Consider the following 19,352-nt stretch of genomic DNA (forward strand, 5'->3'; position numbering starts at 1 on the left):
ACAAATCAATAAAACGTTTGGTGTTCAAATGCTGATTTCATTAGGAGCTTCCAGCACTGAGGGCACAGAGGACATTTCCTATTTCACCTATCTAACATCCCATTGTGCAAATGGCACAAGTTTTCTTTTAGGAATCCTAACCTGGGTCCTTATGGACATGTGACCCTCTGCAGAGCAGAGACAGTGATGCCTGGGACTTCTTTGGAGCTCTCAAGGGTAGCTCTTTCCCCTGGGGTTGCATAGCTGGTCGGATGTACAAACCAGAGTGGCTGGAGATCATTTCTGCCATTAATGAGGAGAGCTTGCTTATAAGATGAAGCCAATAATGAAGAAAGCAGAGCGGAGAGACCATTCAGATGAGATCATCTGAAGTCCTGGATTCAGCCATGTCTGAAGCCACAATCACCTTCTGAACATCAGCTACAGGACCCAACAAATTCTCTATTATTTGTAGGCTGGTTTGAGCTGATTTTTTGTTTCTTTCAACTGATAAAAATCCCGGGGCACCTGGCTGGGTCCGTTGGTAGAGACTGTGACTCTTGATCTTGGGGTTGTGAATTCGAGCCCCGTGTTGGGTGTGGAGGTTACTTAAAAACAAACAACCAAGGATTACTTAAAACAACAAACCAAACCAAAAAACCCCACAAGCCTAATGAATACAAAAAATCTTTCTTTACCCATTTTATATAGGAACAGTGATACCCCATGATACTGCTTCGCTTATACTAACCTCTATCATCACCATTTCTCTAATATACTGTTCTGCCTTTTCTAGGGCTTAAAACTTGTAAACAATCCATCTGAAATTGTCAGTGTATACCACTTTGGCCAGACTATCTCCTATAAAATGGGGTGGGAGGGGGGAACCTACCATGTATGTGTCTCCCCTCAGATCTGTTCCAAGACCAGAGGATATAATTCCCTTGAATCTATAAACAGTGATGGATTAGGGTGAGTACATCAATATCATATATTGAAGATATAACCCAGGAAAATGTAAAACCTGTAACTAAGGCCCCTATGATTCTCCTTGTTGCACCTCACCAAACAATGAGGATGGTGGTAAGGGAACAAGGGCAGTCCATACTGTCTTTGCTCTGTGCACCTCAATGATTGAGAGCTACAGTGGACTTCATAGCACTATTCACCCAACGGCCACACTCTAGGGCTTATACTCCTTTGTCTCTCACCCACATGACTCCAGCAGGAGTTGCCTCACTAGTACTTAGGCCTCACCCTAAGCTACAACTGATTGGGCAAAGGATAAACCTATCCAAGTGGGGCCAACAGATCCTATCCCTGAGAATTTATTTGAGCTGAACACCAAGAAAGTTAAATTGGTCTTTCTCTGGCTGTCAAGTGGACTGAGGAAGACAAAAATCTACAGATGGAAAGAAAAGCCTGGAACACACACAGCTAGAAAGGCTTAGATAAGAACTGCAAAGAGTCCTGAGGCTTTGAGTGCCTGATTTGTTCCGAAGGCCTTCCTGTCTTTAGTTTCTGTGAAACACCTTAGTATCCTTTGTTTGCTTATGCTACTTGGAGTTGGGTTTTTCTACCTTACAACCAAAAGAATCCTGGCTTTGGGGCAGCTCTGGTGGCTCATGGGCAGCTCTAGTGGCTCAGCGGTTTAGCGCCGCCTTCAGCCCAGGGTATGATCCTGGAGACCCAGGATCAGGTCCCACATCAGGCTCCCTGCATGGAGCCTGCTTCTCCCTCTGCCTGTGTCTCTGTCTTTCTCTCTGTATCTCTCATGAATAAATAAATAAAATCTTAAAAAAAAAAAAAAAGAATCCTGGCTTTGACAACAAAGAAATAGCATATTAATATCAGAAGTCGGACAAGGGGGCAGCCCCGGTGGCGCAGCGGTTTAGCGCCACCTGCAGTCCAGGGTGTGATCCTGGAGACCCGGGATCGAGTCCCACACTGGGCTTCCTGCATGGAGCCTGCCTCTCCCTCTGCCTGTGTCTCTGCCTCTCTCTTGCTCTCTCTGAATGAATATATAAATAAATCTTAAAAAAAAAAAAAAAAAGAAGTCGGACAAGGAAGGATAAATTAAGAGTAATGCTTTCCTTTAATCTTAAAACCTGGCTTTCAAAAGTTTAGCCAAAAACCATACTGTAAAACAATCTAGATACTATTCATTTAGTAGACATTTACTGAGTACTATCTAAACACCAATAAGCCTAATAAGACCTAGTGTCTGTGAGATAAGCAATGAGAAGAAAGCACAAGGTACCAGAGGAACACAGGTGAGGGAGTTCTATGAAGTCTTGCCATTTGCAACAATGTGGATAGAACTAGAGTGTATTATGCTAAGCAAAATAAGTCAGTCAGAGAAAGACAAATATCACATGATTTCACTCACATGTAGAATTTAAGAAACCAAACAGATGAACATAGGGGAAGAGAAGGTAAAATAAGATTAAACACAGAGGGAAAAAAAAAACAACAGAGGGAAAAGCAAACCATGAGTGACTCTTACAATAAAAGAACAAATTGGGCAGCCCCGTGGCTCGGTGGTTTGGTGCCGCCTTCAGCCTGGGGTGTGGTCCTGGAAACCTGGGATCGGGTCCCGCGTCGGGCTCCCTGCCTGTGTCTCTGCCTCTCTCTCTCTCTCTCTCTGTGTCTCTCATAAATAAATAAATAAAATCTTAAAAAAAAAAAAAAAGAACAAATTGAGTGTTGGGGGGGGGGCGCGGGGGGGCAGGGGTGGATGGGCTACCTGGGTGATGGGCCTTAAGGAGGGCACCTGCCGTGAGCACTGGGTGTTATGTGTAAGTGATGAATCACTGAATTCTACTCCTGAAACCAACACAAAGCTGTATGTTAACCAAGTTGAATTTAAATTAAAAATTGTTTTTAGAAAGAGGGAGTTCTAAATCAGACTGGGGATGGTCAGAAAGGCTTTCCAGAAATGACTCTCAGAATATGTTTAGAACAAGGGTTCACAAGCATGGCTACAGTCATTTGGGCTAGAAAGTTCCCTTGTAGGGGGCTGACCTATGCACCACAGAATGTTTAGCAGTATCCCTGGCCTCCACCCATTCAAAGTTGGTAGTAGTCCTCCAGTTGTGACACCCAAAATGTCTCCAGACATTGACATATATCCTCTGGGGGACAAATCACCCCTGGTTGAGGCCCACTGGTATAAAAAATAAGGAGTTATGGGGCAGCCCAAGTGGCTCAGTGGTTTAATGCCGCCTTCCGCCCAGGGTGTGATCCTGGAGGCCCAGGATTGAGTCCCACATCAGGCTCCCTGCATGGAGCCTGCTTGTCCCTCTGCCTGTGTGTCTCATGAATAAATAAGTAAAATCTTAAAAAAAAAAAAAAAAAAGGAGTTAGGTGTGCCTGGGTGGTTCAGTTGGTTAAGCATCTGGCTTCAGCTCGGGTGACAATCTCAGGGTCCTAGGGTCAAGCCCAAAGACCAGTTCACCGCTTAGCAGGGGGGGGTCTGCTTGTCCTACTCCTTCTCTCTCTGGCCCTCCCAACCATTCATGTTCTTTCCTGCTCTCGCTCTCTCAAATAAATTAATTAAATAAAATCTTTAAAAAATAGTAAAAATTAAAAATGAGTTAACATCACAGAACAGGGCATGGGCCTTCTAGGGCAGATAAAATAGCATGAAGGAAGAAGTCAGCTAAGAGTTTGTGCAGAGATGTGCCAGAAGATGCGCAGAGAGAGGCAGGCAGGAGACAAGCACTGAAGGGCCCCGGACGATTCACTAGACTTGGAATTAACCTGAGAGCTATGGGGGTACCTGAGGATTTCCTTTGTTGACATACATTTATATGTTTCAATCTTTTATTTTGACATTTCAAACTTTCAGAAAAGTTCTATAAACAGTAAAAAGACCCCATATACCCTTCATCTAGATTCCCTAAATGTTAACATTTTACATTTTTTATCTCTATATAGACATGAATAGATAAAAATTTTCTGAACTGCTTGAAAATATATTATCAACTGGATGCCTTTATCCCTAAATAACTTGACCGTGTATCTCCTAAAAAGAACATTCTCTTACATAATGATAGTAAAATTATAGAAACCAGGATATTAATATTGACATAATACTATTATTTATAAACCCTTTTCCAATTTTGCCACTTGTCCCAATAATCTCCTTTAGCAAAAGAACTTTTTTTTTTTTTAAGATTTTATTTATTTATTCATGAGAGACAGAGAGAGAGAGGAAGAGACAGAGGCAGAGGGAGAAGCAGGCTCCATGCAGGGAGCCCAGTGTGAGACTCGATCCCGGGACACCAGGATCACACCCTGAGCCAAAGGCAGATGCCGAACCACCTAGCCATCCAGGAGTCCCTAGCAAAAGAACATTTAAGACTATGTATTGCATTGAGTTGCCAAACTTCTTTATTTTTTTAAAAGATTTATTTGAGAGAGAGCAAGAGAATACAAGCAGGAGAGGGGCAGAGGGAGAGAATCTTCAAGCAGACTCCCAGCTGAGCACAGAATCCCATGCGGGGCTTGATCTCACAAACCCTGATATCACGACTTGAGTTGGGCTGAAATCAAGAGTCGGGTGCTCAACCAACTGAGCCACCCAGGTGCCCCTTTAAACTCTTTTAATCTGAAAAAGTTACTAACGCTTTTGAGTCTTTCATGACCTTGATATTTTTTTAAGAATATAAGCCAGTGTAATGAGAAGGTCTCTCAGTGTAGGTTTGTCTGATGTTTCCTCATGATTAAATTTAGGTTTCATTTTGGTTAAAAATGCCATGGAAATAATACTGTCTTAATGTATCACATCAGGAGCACATGTTGATTTGCACCTTTCCTGGTGACACTAACTCTGATCCTTTGGTTAAGTGCTTTTGGCGAGGTTTCTCTACTGTAGAGGTATTATTTTATTCCTTTGTAATGAATAGGAATCTTATGAGGAGATTCTTTGAATCCTGAAGGATTAAAAAATTGAGATGATCAGTTTTCTATTTTACTCAGATAATTCTGGCAGTTGTGTAGAAAAATCAGGGGGTAAAGAAGATAAGAGAAAGTGAGACCTTCTTAGGAGGTTATTGTAAAAATTCAGATCAAAAAATATAAAGGCAGGGCACCTGGGTGGCTCAGTCAGTGAAGTGTCTGTCTTTGGCTTAGGTCATAATCTTGGTGTCCTGAGATGTACCCCTATTTCAGGCTCCCTGCTCAGTGGGGAGTCTGCTTCTCCCTCCCCCCTCTTCTACTCATATTCTCTCTCAAATACATAAAATCTTAAAAAAAAAAAAAAAAGTTAGGGTGGGTCTGAAGAATACAGAACCCTGGGCAGCATCGATTCTTTGCTTTATTTCCTAGTCTGTCTATTTTCAAAAGTAATATATGACTCCATTCTCATTTTAAAAGACTCAAAGAATATAATTATTAGCCTTTCTTCTCCCTCATCCACTCCTTGGTGTACACTCATTCTTTCAATTCCCCTACATAGATTCATGTATGAACAAGACAGATAAGGTCACTGCTCCCATGTAGTTTATATTCCAGTGATAATAATTTCCAGGGGCACCTGGCTGGCTCAGTTGGTGGAGCATGTGATTCTTGATCTTAGGTTTGGGAGTCTGAGCCCCATAAAAAAAATTTTTTTTTTCCAGAGGCACCTAGGTTGTGCAGTCGGTTAAGTGTCTGACTCTTGGTTTTGGCTCAGGTCGTGATCTCAGGGTCCTGGGATGGAGCCCCGTGTCAGGCTCTGCACTTAGCAGAGTCTGCTTGAGATTCTCTCTCTCTCCCTCTGACTCTCCCACTCATGAGCTCTCTCTCTCAAAATAACTCTTTTTTGTTGTTGTTGTTAAAGATTTATTTATTCATGAGAGATATACAGAAAGAGGCAGAGACATAGGCAGAGGAGAAGCAGGTTTCCAGCAGGGAGGAGGATGCAGGACTTGATCCCAGGACTCTGGGATGAAGCCCGGAGCCAAAGGCAGGCGCTTAACCACTCAGTTACCCAGGTGTCCCCAACATAAATAAATCTTTAAAAAAAAAAAAATCCAATCTACTGAGTCTAAACCTTGATTACAATGTACTTTGCCATTCCCCTCAGGACTTAGCTTGCCTGGTTGCCATTTTCCCGGCTGAAACAAAACATGTTGTAATTAACATTCCGGTAACACAATTTTTTTTGAACACAAAATCAAATCTCTCTCCTAGGAAAGATAGCTGGAGGAGGAACTGCCGAGTTGAATGATGTGCCAGCTATTCATTTTTCTAGATAACATACTTCCATACTATCCTCTGGAAAGGCCTTTTCAATTTATACACCACCAAGAGGGCATGAGATTACTTTTAACATGGACATTCAAGGGGAAAGAAAAAAAGGAGCCTGCCCCCCGCCCCAAAACACTGAGCGGGGCCTGGGTGGCTCAGTCAATTAAGCACCTGACTTCGGCTCAGGTCATGATCTCGGGGTCTGGGATCAAGCTGGATTCTGGCTCTCTGCTCAGCAGTCTGCTTATCCCTCTACCACCCTCACCCCCGCCACTCCCACTCGCACACACATGGGCTCTCTCTCAAATAAATGGGTAGAGTCTTTAAAAAGAAAAGAAAACAAAACAAAACAAAAAAACAAAAAAACTGAGAAAGATTGACCAGAGATGAGAGAAAACCCTGGAGATAAGAGGCGCATAAAAGTCTAGGGAGTTGGAGGAAGGAGAATCTTTGTTTAATAAGTACAGAGTTTCAGTTTTGTAAGATAAAGTTCTGGAGATGTTTCAGATGTTTCATACTTAACATTACTGAACTGTATGCTCAAAAATAGTTAAGACGGCAAATTTTATGTTATGTGTTTCTGACAATAAAAAAAATTTACGAAGTCAAGGAAGAGGAGTGCTCAGAGGAGGGAAGGAAGTGTCAAAAGCTGCACAGTCAAGTCTGAGAAAAAAACAAAAAACAAAAAAAACAGCCAGGATGTGGGACCGGATACAGCACTGACAGTAGCTGCATGCAGCTGGGGGGCACGGTAAAGAGTGGCTATGGTATAGCTTGCATTAGGAGGCCAGACTGCAGCGGTTCCAAGGGAAGATGGGAGGCAGAGGGGCAGGGACTGCAGAGCACTCTGACCAAAGCCTGATCTCAAAGGAAGGGAAAAAGTACTACAGAAGGAGGACAGGAGGTTGAGGAAGTGGGTTGTGTGGGGGTAATTTCCCTCCAATGAGAAAAACCCCAGGATGTTGATGTACCGAGAGGAAAGCACTCGCAAAGGGGGAGAGGTAAAGACAGGAGAGAATCTGGTGACTGAGGCAGTGGTAGGCAGGAGATCTGGAATTATTTTATTTTATTTTTTTAAAGAGTTTATTTATTTATTCATAAGAGACAGAGACAGAGAGAGGCAGAGACACAGACAGAGGGAGGAGCAGGCTCCATGCAGGGAGCCCAACGTGGGCCTCGATCCCGGGTCTCCAGGATCAGGCCCTGGGCTGAAGGCGGCGCTAAACCGCTGAGCCACCAGGGCTGCCCTGGAATTATTTTAAAGAGGAAGAGGGACACCTGTGAAGCAAGAAGGAAGAATGGTAGTAAAAGTAGTCCAGACAGGTTTTCAAGAACTGTATCAGTTAAAAAAAAAAAAAAAAAAAAAAAATCAGATGATCCCTTATTCATTTACATGACCTGTAAAAGTATATAGTTTACTCATTATGGTGATGTAAGCTCATTTGGTGGAATAGTGTATCTATTTTAAATGATGCTTATGAGGGGAATCCCTGGGTGGCTCAGGGGTTTGGTGCCTGCCTTCAGCCCAGTGCATGATCCTGGAGACCTGGGATCGAGTTCCACATCAAGGTCCTTGCATGGAGCCTGCTTCTCCCTCTGCCTGTGTCTCTCATGAATAAATAAAATCTAAAAACAAAACAAAACAAAAAAAAGAACATCATATGTAGGGACACCTGGGTGGCTTAGTGGTTGAGTGTCTACCTTTGGCTCAGGTCATGATCCTGGGATCCTGGGATCGAGTCCTGCATCAGACTCCATGCAGGGAGCCTGCTTCTCCCTCTGCCTGTGTCTCTGTGCCTCTCTCTCTCTGTCTCTCATGAATAAATAAATCAAATCTTAAAAAGAAAGAAACAAAGAAACAAATAAACCAACCAACCGTCTGGTTTAACATCCAGGGCAGGAATCCTCTCCATAGCACTCAACAGTAACCCCTGTGCTTAGCCACTCCTGGAAAAGGTCAAGGGTGCCGCAAGAACACAGGTGAGAAATACCTAGCGCAGACTCATTTTTCCCACAGCACTGCAGAATGCCTATGTCCCTCTCAAACAGGGTCCCCAGAGCTCCACATGTGGACTGACCAATATGGACACAGCTGACTATTACCCTTTCCTCTCTACTTCAGTTAATGAGACCTAAGACTGGTTAGTCTGTTCTGGATGATAGCTACGCCACTCCTGTAGTCCAGGCCCACACACAGGGTATGAAGGAAGGGGAAGGGCAAGAGAAAAAGACAAGAAGAGGAGCTGAGTAGCTTCTATCAGATAGCAAAAATATCCCCAAATATCCATAATTCATCTGTTCTAATGCTGATTTTACAATTTCTACCTCAATTAAACAAATTATAATTTGGTTGGTCTACCATAGCTATAACATTAAGCAGAAGAAAAAAAACCAATGTGCCTTTAACAAATCAGGTATGAGAAGACTGCTAAAGATACACTGTTAAGGGGGAAAAAAAACTAAGGTATACAATAGCATATGTAAAGTATGCTACTATGAGTGAAAAAACCCAATCTGTATGTATTATATGCTTACGTATGCCTGGGACTCTCAGAAGTATACATGGGAAATTGCTAACAGTGCTTGCTGCTGGGGAGGGAGTAACTAAGGAATAGGAATTGGAGGATATATTTTAGTTTCCTTAATTATCCCTTTGAACCTTTGCAAAAGATTTTCTTGGGGTGCCTGGCTGGCTCAGTTGGAAGAACATATGATTCTTGATCTCAGGGTCCTGAATTCAAGCCCCATGCTGGGTGTAGAAATTACTTAAATAAACTTAAAAAAAATTTTGTTCAGGATGCCTGGGTGGCTCAGCAGTTAAATGTGTTTCTCTTCAGCTCAGGGCATGATCCTGGAGACCCAGAATCGAGTCCCACGTTGGGCTCCCTGCATGGAGCCTGCTTCTCCCTCTACCTATGTCTCTGCCTCTCACTTTCTGTGTCTCTCATGAATAAATAAAAATCTTCAAAAAAAATTTTTTCCTGTGTGTATCTAACATTCAAGTAAAAAAAGAAGTATAAATATTCTAAGTTATGAAAATAAAGTATTATGGTTAAAACATGTCCACAACATTTACTAAATGGGTCACACGCTATACATATAATATATGACAAATACACATAACATGTCATATTCTATAGCAAGGTCTGGAAAAAAGGCACTCTTGCAAGAAAAAGTTGATCAAATTGAATCACAACGAGAGAACCAACCATAAATTGGGGGAGATGGGTAAAATAGGTAAAGGGAATTAAAAGGTACAAGCTTCCAATTATAAAGTAAGACACAGACTTCCAATTATAAAGTAAATAAGTCATGAGGATATAAATACAGCATAGAAAATATAGTCAACAGTACTGTAATCATGTTACATGGTATATCATGGTGAGCACTGAGTAAAGAATGTACAGAACTGTCAAATCACTATGTTATACATCTGAAAATATAACATTGTATGTCAACTATACTTCACTAATAAAAATGTTTTAAAAAGAGCAGCCCAGGGATCCCTGGGTGGCGCAGCGGTTTGGCGCCTGCCTTTGGCCCAGGGCGCGATCCTGGAGACCCAGGATCGAATCCCACATCGGGCTCCCGGTGCATGGAGCCTGCTTCTCCCTCTGCCTATGTCTCTGCCTCTCTCTCTCTCTCTCTGTGACTATCGTAAAATAAAAAAAAAAAATAAAAATTAAAAAAAAAAAAAAAAAAAAAAAAAAAAAAAAAAAAGAGCAGCCCAGTGGCTCAGCGGTTTAGCACCGCCTTCCACCCAGGGCCTGATCCTGGAGTCCCAGGATCGAGTCCCATGTCGGGCTCCCTGCATGGAGCCTGCTTCTCCCTCTGCCTGTGTCTCTGCCTCTCTTTCTCTCTCTCTCTCTGTTTCTCATGAATAAATAAATAAAATATTTTAAAAAATTAAAAAAAAATGTTTCAAAAAGAACAAGAACAAGAACAAAAAAAAAAAAAAAAAAAAAAAAGAACAGTAAATCCCAAAAAAGCATATACTCTATCTAGCAATCCTACTTCCAGGAACTTAGCCTAAGGAAACAACTACACAAGGGTATAAAAATAACATACTAGGTTGTGTTTAAGTGTTATTCATAATATCAAAAAACCCAGAAACACCATAAATACCCAGAATTCCTTTCATCCATAAAATGCAATACAAGTAGACATTAGTATGACTTAGATATACTTCTCATTAAAAATAATTTATTTACGTTACTTAAGTATATTTAGCATTTATATAATAAAATGATACTTAGACACGTTATGTATGCTACAGTGCAATGTCTGTTAAAAAAAACATATTTATGTGTATATACATTTATATTGAAGCGCTTCTATAAGTATACAGAAAAGCTGTTTCTAAGTGTATTATTTTTGGTACTTTTTTAAAGATTTTATTTTTAAGTAATCTCTACACCCAATGTGGGGCTCGAACTCACAACCCCGAGAACAACAGTCGCATGCTCCAACAACTGAGCCAGTCAGGCACCCCTATTTTTAGTACTTTTAATTTCACTCATAGTTTTGCTTTATTGCTTATTCCTTCTTTTTCTATAATGATGTTTTAGTTTTACAATTAAATAATAATGAAATCAAAAGACAATAATGAAGTCAACATTTACAGAGCATTTCTATATGCTAGAAACTATTCTAAGCATTTCTCGTATATTAATTCATCTAATTCTTGCAACTCTATACATTACCCTATGAGGTCGGGGCTGTCATAATCCACATTTTACAAATGAGTAACAGATGCACAAAGGTTAAAAAGCTTGTCTAAGGGACGCTTGGGTGGCTCAGCAGTTGAGCGTCTGCCTTCAGCTCAGGGCATGACCCCAGGGTCTAGGGATTGAGTCCCGTGTCGGGCTCCCTGCATGGAGCCTGCTTCTCCCTCTGCCTGTCTCTTTCTCTCTGTGTTTCTCATGAATAAATAAACAAAATGTTTTTTAAAAAATCAGTTATCCTTAGAGAAAAGGGCAAAAGTGAAAATAATATTTCCCCTTTCTCCCTTGTTGCTATGGGGTAATATAGAAAGCAGGCCTAGGGATCCCTGGGTGGCGCAGCGGTTTGCCTTTGGCCCAGGGCGCGATCCTGGAGACCCGGGATCGAATCCCACATCGGGCTCCCGGTGCATGGAGCCTGCTTCTCCCTCTGCCTCTGCCTCTGCCTCTGTCTCTGCCTCTCTCTCTCTCTCTCTCTCTCTCTCTCACTGTGTGCCTATCATAAATAAATAAAAAATTAAAAAAAAAAAAAAAAAAAAGAAAGCAGGCCTAGAGTTTATACTGTGCTTCACTGCACTTCATTTTTTGTTTTTAAAGAATTTTATTATTTATTTATTCATGAGAGACAGAGAGAGGCAGAGACACAGGCAGAGTGAAAAGCAGGCTCCCTGCGGGGAACCCAATGCAGGATCCAATCCCAGGACCTTGGGATCACGACCTGAGCTGAAGGCAGACGCTCAGCCACTGAGCCACCCAGGTGCCCCTCACTGCACTTTATTTTTTTTATTTTTATTTTTTTAATTTTTATTTATTTATGATAGTCACACAGAGAGAGAGAGAGAGAGAGGCAGAGACATAGGCAGAGGGAGAATCAGGCTCCATGCACTGGGAGCCTGACGTGGGATTCGATCCCGGGTCTCCAGGATTGCGCCCTGGGCCAAAGGCAGGCGCTAAACCGCTGCGCCACCCAGGGTTCCCTATTTTTTAAATTTCTATACCCAACAATGGGGCTCAAACTCATGACCCCAAGATCAAGAGTCCATTTTCTACAGACAGACAGCCAGGTGACCCTGTACTTTCTTTTATTATTTATTTATTTGCAATTTTATTTTAAGTAGACTCCATCTACTCCATCCAGAGTGGAGCCCAACATGGGGCTTGAACTCATGACTCTGAGATCCAGACATAAGCTGATCAAGAGTCAGACACAACCAACTGAGCCAGCTAGGCATCCCTGCACTTTCATTTTAATTTTTATTTATTTATTTATTTATTTATTTATTTATTTATTTATTTATTTATTTATTTATTTATTTTATGATAGTCACACACACAGAGAGAGAGAGAGAGGCAGAGACATAGGCAGAGGGAGAAGCAGGCTCCATGCACCGGGAACCCGATGTGGGATTCGATCCCGGGTCTCCAGGATCGCGCCCTGGGCCAAAGGCAGGCGCCAAACCGCTGCGCCACCCAGGGATCCCAAGCACTTTCATTTTATATCAATGTTAACAAGAGTTTCTTAAAGGGGAATACAAATTCTGAAAATTATTTAATGAGGTCTCAGGAGATACCATATCCCAACGGAAATAGCAGAAAAGTTGTCTCTGTTGGCAAAGGGATGGCCAGAGCGGGTGGGAAGCCACTAATCAGGGTTAGAAGCTGTAAGGTTCCCACTACAACGTCAGCATTCACAAAACTACACAGATGCTGGGCACTGGTTCTTTCTAGGGTTTTTAAAAATAATTTACTTACTTACTTATTTATTTACTTATTTATTTACTGTAATCTCTACACCCAATGTGGGGCTCAAACTAATAACTCAGAGATCAAAAGGTACACACTCCTCCAACTGAGCCAGCCAGGCACCCTGGCATTTTTCTCTCTTTTTTTAAGATTTTATTTATTTGTGAGAGATACAGAGACAGAGGCAGAGACACAGGCAGAGGAAGAAGCAGTCTCCCTACAGGAAGTCTGATGCAGGACTCGATCCCAGGATCCCAGATCACAAACTGAGTCAAAGGGAGACATTCAACTACCACCTAGCCACCCAGGTACCCCCGGCATTGTTCTTTCTAAATCAAAACCTCCTTTATCAGATTAGAGAGTCTCCTGTTTTATCCACTCTTACACAACTGCATTCTTTCATGGGTGCGGCCTCAAGAATTAAGGGGAAATTTAGATTTCTATTCTGATTAGGAAATAGAATCTATGGGGGAAAAAATGTCATATACAACCTTGGAAGCCAGCTCCTTGCCCTGCCTTGCCCTGTCCCCAGGCAGATAGTCACCCTGATGGGCCAGGTTCCTTGATTATTCCTTCTACTTCCTGGGACTCTCAACGCTGCTATGGGACTGTCACAGGGGCAAGTTATCATTCCAAGGGAGATGTCCCAGAAGAGCTCAACTGCTCACTGCTCTGGGGGTAGAGGCTTTTTTTTTTTTTTTTTAAGATTTTATTTATTTATTTGAGAGAGACTGAGGGAGACAGAGAGAGCATGAACAGGGTGAGGGGCAGAGGGAGAAGCAGACTCCATGCTGAGCAGGAAGCCCGATGTGAGGCTGGATCCCAGGACCCCAGGATCATGACCTGAGCTAAAGGCAGATACTTAACTGAGTCAACCAGGTGCCCCTAGAAGCTTTAATAAAACTGAAACTACAGGGACCTTAAGAATAACATCTAGTGACCATAACCACTGGAAGCATAGTTCTAGATAATCTCCTTGAGTTGCAGAATAGAATAAAAAGCCTTGGAAGAAAGAAAAAAAAAAAAGCCTTGGAAGCTTTCCTTCAATTGCAGGAGCTGAACCTAAAGTAGCACTGAGGTGTCCCTTCAGGCTTAAAGAAGCTCTGCCAACCTCCCAGATTTGAACAGGCCAAACCCAACCTGAAGACTGCATTCCTAGCCTTTTTTTCCTGTAGGCCAGAACTCAATTACATTATTTCCTTAGTTACATGTGGTCTCTCTATATAGTTCTAGTCAATATTATCATAAAAATGCAAGAGCTTTTTCAGATCCCTTTTTATACCCTTTTGACTTGCTATTGCAGTTGCTTTTTCTGGTCTACCCTTAAAGAGAGCAAGGAATTCAAAACAGATTGTTCCTAAAGGAAACTAAGCATCCATCCTCCTTTATTCAGGGTTTCTTGAACCCTTGGACAAATGTGCAAACCATGCACATGGTCTCTCTCTTACACACATGCACATGCGTGCACACACAGAAATATCAGAGAAACCACTCTAACTGTAGCTCCTATTTTAGGGTAACTGGGCATGCTGTGACCAACCCTTGGCAAAGTGTAAGGGTAAAAGCCAAGTATATGCACTATGGTCCCCCTCCTGCCAATTCTCCCTCCCCCTTGCCCTGAATACAACAGAGGTGCAGAGGCGAGGAGTCTCCAGCCCGAATTACTATAAACTACCAGACACACAGGTAAGAGCCCCATAACCAGCTCTGGTAGAAGGAAACAGGTGACTTCTAGGAACTTCAACATAGTGAAGAAATTAACTGGTGAAAAGTCTCACATTTCATTACAAATCTCCATGTCTCCCAATGAAAAAATAGGTATGGAAGAAAAGGAAACTGAGTTGGGTCAGTTTCAATCCAGAGACTTAAAACCCAGTTCTAGTTCTCTCAGTGACCTTAGGCAAGTTACCTAACTGCTCTGGGCCTCAGCTCCCTTACCACACAAAAAACGAAGCATCTTAGACCACAGAAACTCCAAGGTGCTCTACAAGTTACAGGATTCTGAGAATCAGCATATGAAAAAAACAGCTAAAATAGGGGGTAATTATGTTATAGAAGGTGCCATGGCTTTACCACTAACTGACCTTCCTCTCTTTAGGCAACTCTCTTGACTTTAAGTGAAAGGAAGTGGTCTTTTTATTTAAGAGTAGAGTCCTTAGGAATGCCTAGGTAGGTTGAGCGTCCGCCTTGGGCTCAGGGAGGGATCCCAGGGTCCTGGGATCGAGTCCCACATCGGGCTCCCTGCATGGAGCCTGCTTCTCCCTCTGCCTGTGTCTCTGCCTCTCTCTGTCACTCATGAATAAATAAGTAAAATCTTAAAAAAAGAAAAAGTAAAAAAAGAAAGAGAGTCCTCAGACTGTAGTCAACTCCTGTTGGAGAAATTATCGTTATTATTTTTTTTACTTATTTATTCATGAGAGATGCAGAGAGAGAGGCTGAGACACAAGCAGGCTCCACGCAGGGAGCTCAGTGTGGGACCTGATTCTGGGTCTCCAGGATCACACCCTGGGCTGAAGGCAGCACTAAACCACTGGGCCACCCAGACTGCCCAGAGAAATGATTTCTGAGGAACTCAAGTTTCTCACTTGTGAGATGAGGGGCTGGGCTATGCTGCCCCAAAGATTCAATTCTAAAATGCTGTGATCCATACTAGATTTACCACAGGGGATTCATTTATTTATTTATTAAGTAAGCTCTACACCCAATGTGGGGCTTGAACTCATGACCCCATGATCAAGAGTCACATGGTCTACTGACTGAGCCAGCCATGTGACCCAGCACAGGGGATTTTGAAATTAAAATTCTTTAGGGGGTGCCTAGGCTCAGTCGGTTAAGCGTCTGACTCTTTGTTTCCACTCAGGTCACGATCTCGCAATAGTGGGATTAAGCCCACATCTGGCTCTGTGCCGAACTGAGCTGAGTGTGGAGCCTACTTGGGATTCTCTTTCTCCTCTCCCTCTGTCCCACACCCATTCATGCTTGCTCTCTCTCAAAAACATAAATAGATAAAACTTTAAAAATTAAATTAGGGGATCCCTGGGTGGTTCAGCAGTTTAGCGCCTGACTTTGGCCCAGGGCATGATCCTGGAGACCCGGGATCGAGTCCCGCGTCGGGCTCCCTGCATGGAGCCTGCTTCTCCCTCTGCCTGTGTCTCTTGCCCGCCCCCCCGCCCCTGTGTCTATCATGAATAAATAAAATCTTTAAAAATTAAATTAAAATTCTTTAGTATACTTTAATTGGTTCAATTTACAAAAGAATCCAGAGGGCACACAATTCTTCAAAAACTCATTTAACACTTCAAGTGAAGCCTACCAGGCCTCAAAGACCAGCAAGGACCACCCACTTAGTGACCAACTTGTGGTTGCCCCAAACCTCATTTTCATCCTCTACGCACAATCCCCCTTGCCAGCAGAGATGTGTAAAAGATACAGAAAACACAATCCTTGTCCTCAAACTAAGGTGTAGGCTTGAGCCTAATGAGTGAGTGCACAACATACGAAAACACACAAAAAGACATAAAACTAAGCAATTTACTAAGTAAAAGTTAATAATTACTGTAAGACATAAATATGCAAAGAAGAACTGGGACTGATGTGGGTTAATCACAGAAAGTTCTATGCAGAAGAATTTTAAGAATCAGGATTTTAAAAGCAGAAGGAACCCAGACAGTCTGAGAAGAGACCTGAAGCTTGGAATGGGATTCTGAAACAAGGCTCTTTACCTTCCAAGTGTTGGGGGGTAGGTTCCCTGTTCACAAGGCTCCAACCCCCTGAGGCCTCCACTCAGTGTCACTCAGGAGACGCTCCCAGTAACCCATCTTGTTGGCTATTGTCCGACCGAGTCTTCCTTCCTAGTGACAAGCTCCATCGCCAAGGGGATGGATGTGATGTCACAATCAGGAGCACTCTATTAATAGGAACAAGGAAGAAAAAGGTGAGTCAGGGGAACTACCTCCACCGGGCAGTGAGACTAGACAGACATGGATCTGGCGGTTGGTTGAAGAGGATGAGACGATTTCATTAAGGGCAACAGGTTTCAGAGCTGGGGACACAAGACTGCCTTCTAAGGATGGAGATCACTGGCTAAGGAATCTCAGACTAACACACACAATCCAGGAGATTCAAACATAGCTGAGACAGGCAGAGAAAGAGACAAGAAAAAAGGTAAAAAGAGCTGTTTGAGACAGAAGAAGATTCTCGTATTCAGCACACACAACCACAAGGAATGTCAATGATTCCAGATCTGTGGCTGTACAATGCAGGGATCAACGAAAGCTTACACGCAGAGTAGAATGCTTTAATGTTTCCCAAAGGCTTTCACAAAAATTGCCGAAATCATGTAAAAAGAATTCTAATCCTACCCTCCGCCTGGAAAATACTATTTCATGAGAAGAAGATACTCAAGAATGTTCATACAGGTATGAATCTAGTTTCCAAGTCTGAAAATATTCCTGACAGGATCAGGCTCTAAAAAAGAAGAGGAAGAGATAATGAAATGGGAAATTACTCCTGAGTGGGCAAGTAGGAAGACTAGAGGTATGATTAGGAAGATTAGACTCTCATTGCTAAGAGAATGAGACCAAGTAAAGCGGGACAGGCTTCAGATGAAGTGTGCTGTGAGGTCTACTCAATACTACTACACGGGAGAATAGTAACTGTTCAAACTCCCTTCCTCCCCATCATATGGCCATCAACAGATTAAGGGCTGTGTTACAAAGCAAAAGGATGATGATAATTTTTATGCATAAAACTGAGACCATTTCTTCTTGAGTCTGGTACTCATGCTCATTAGTTTACTATGCTCATCAGCCAAACACATTTAGTGTGATATTTTCAAACCAGAGAGATAAAGGTGTAATGTCGGACACACTTTCTCTTTGGGGGGTAGGGAGGAAGCTGTTTCTCCCTCACCCATAACACAAGAGGAGTGTAATGCTGCCCTCATTTGACAACACCCTATTTCCCAACAGCCTGGCATATGCACCTGTACTTCACGAAATGCTTCCAGGAACCACTGTTGGTGGCTCTGCTCAGTCTTCTAGTGACAAGCTCCAGACTCAGCAAGCAAATCTTGCCCATGCTGGAATGCTCCCTTAACCGGAAGAAAACGGGAGTTTTCAACTAAGAGGAGGACCAGGAGTTAGGAAACCTGGGTTCTGGTCCCAGCTCTGCCAACTGCAGGCCTTTAAACAAGTCACGTATCTCTTCTGTAGTTTTCAATGTCTTCACCTGACAAGTAGGAAAGATACCTGCCTTTATCTACCTTACATGTCGTCCTGGAAAATCAAAGACATAATAAATGTGAAGACATACTGAATACAGCTGTGTTTCAGGTAAGGCATTTGTAACAATAGAATGCAAAATAAATTTAGAGTACTGGAGGCTAGTGAGGAAATGCTTGAAAGCAGCTTGTTCCTTTTCAATGACCAAGAACCAGCCCCAGACACAAAGTCTGGCTGGACACACAGAGTAGTAACATCATCACATCCCTCAGATTCCTGTCCACTAGTCTACCCCATTCCCATCTGGGGGAAAACTATCAGCCAGCGACACTATCGACTTCTTGCCTAAAACCACCTGTATAGGACCACCACTACCGCAGCCCAGTCCCTTGGGCAAACACTTTCACCTCTCTCTGCTTTCTGCTCCTCCGTCAGCCCCCTCCCCCTTCCCCAGTTTGGCAGAGTGCTGGGTTAGGGCAGGCTCTCTGGTGTGTGAAGCCTGCGAAAAGGGCCCGGTTGCAAAGCCAAGGAAGGGATGTAAGGAATGTGAGATTCCTTCAAGGAGGGGGGCGGGGGAAGGAATGGAGGAAGACAAGGCTGCCAAGGACCAGGCACGGGAGAGGAGCCAAGCTCGGCGCGGCGAGGGCGGGGGCTCAGGTTCCACCGCCCCTGCCCAGGCTACCCCCCAACGTCCCCTCCCCTCCCAGCCCGCCGTCACTGCCATTTAAACACCACGTTGTAGCCCCAGGTCCCCTCCTCCCCGTCCTCCCGTCGGCCAGGCCCCCTCCCGCACCCGCCTCCCCTACTCCAGTGGACCTCCGCAGCAGCGCAGCCTCCAGCGCCCCTTCCTCACCTCCGACTCCTCCCTATTCCCGCTCCCTTCCTCCATTTCTCATCTCTGCTCCCGTCCCTTGTCCCGACCTCCGGTATCTCGAGCCCCCGTCCCAACCCCCGCGGGACATCGCCCCCTCCCGTCCCACAGCCTCGTAGGCGGGAGCCGGCGCAGGCGCAGTACGCACCGCCCTGGAAGCGGTCTGGACCGTCCGCACCCCGGCCCGGCTGGAGCGGAGGCCGCGGCGGCCGCGGGAGAGCGCCGGTGCGGGTCCCGGCCTATCCTGGGAGGGGAAGGGGAAGGGGAAGAGGAGGGAGGGTCCAGCCACTCGCCGCCGTGCGCGGAGGGCCCCTCGCCCCGCCCACCGCTGCTACGCAACCCGGCGGAAGCTCGTCACCAGGCCCCGCCCTCCGCTGCTACGCACCCGGCGGAAGCTCGTCACCAAGCCCCGCCTCCTCGCCCAAGTCGGATCTGGACTAGAGGCCGCGAGCGGCCAACGAGGAGGCGGGCCCGGCAGCCTCCCCTCTCCGCCGGAAATGTTTAATGATCCCGACGCGGACTCTGTAGCCATGTGGGAGGGAGGACTCGGTGCTTCCCAGCGCCAGTGTGGGGGCGGAGCCC

The 19,352-nt window shown here is 44.1% G+C and overlaps 1 protein-coding gene across 1 annotated transcript in view; it reads right to left on the reverse strand.

Moving 5' to 3' along the window:
- The window catches only part of RNF41 (ring finger protein 41), a 31,163-nt gene extending 12,061 nt beyond the window's left edge, over positions 1 to 19,102 (reverse strand). Inside the window, exons 1-2 of the mRNA XM_026001958.2 lie at positions 18,919 to 19,102; positions 16,400 to 16,584 (exon numbers count right to left, since the gene is read on the reverse strand). The gene's annotated coding sequence lies outside the window, so the exon portion shown is untranslated. The remainder of the gene's footprint in view (positions 1 to 16,399; positions 16,585 to 18,918) is intronic.
- Between the last annotated feature and the right edge of the window lie 250 nt (positions 19,103 to 19,352).

This window comes from Vulpes vulpes, unplaced genomic scaffold (assembly GCF_048418805.1).
Source record: "Vulpes vulpes isolate BD-2025 unplaced genomic scaffold, VulVul3 u000000697, whole genome shotgun sequence".
Taxonomy (NCBI): Eukaryota; Metazoa; Chordata; class Mammalia; order Carnivora; family Canidae; genus Vulpes; species Vulpes vulpes.